The following is a 331-nucleotide window of genomic DNA, read 5'->3' on the forward strand; positions in this document are numbered from 1 at the left end:
TTTGGGAGCTCATTGATGACTATGGTGAAAAAGGAAGTAACCTCACATAATAATTAAAGAGAAGCTTTCTGAGAAACTGCATAGCCATGAGTGAATGCAACTACAGAGTTACACGTTTCTCTTCAGTGATCAGTTTGCTAACCAATTTTTGGAAATCTGCAATTAGATACTTCATAGCAATGAACTTTGTGACAAGGAAATATCCACAGATGAAAACTAGAAAGAAGCTTTCTTAGAAACTTCTTGGTGATGTGTGAATTCATCTCACAGAGTTACACTTATGTTTCGGAGCAGTCCATTAACACTGTCTTTGAGGAACCTGAGAATGGCT

This window comes from Rhinopithecus roxellana, chromosome 19 (assembly GCF_007565055.1).
Source record: "Rhinopithecus roxellana isolate Shanxi Qingling chromosome 19, ASM756505v1, whole genome shotgun sequence".
Taxonomy (NCBI): domain Eukaryota; kingdom Metazoa; phylum Chordata; class Mammalia; order Primates; family Cercopithecidae; genus Rhinopithecus; species Rhinopithecus roxellana.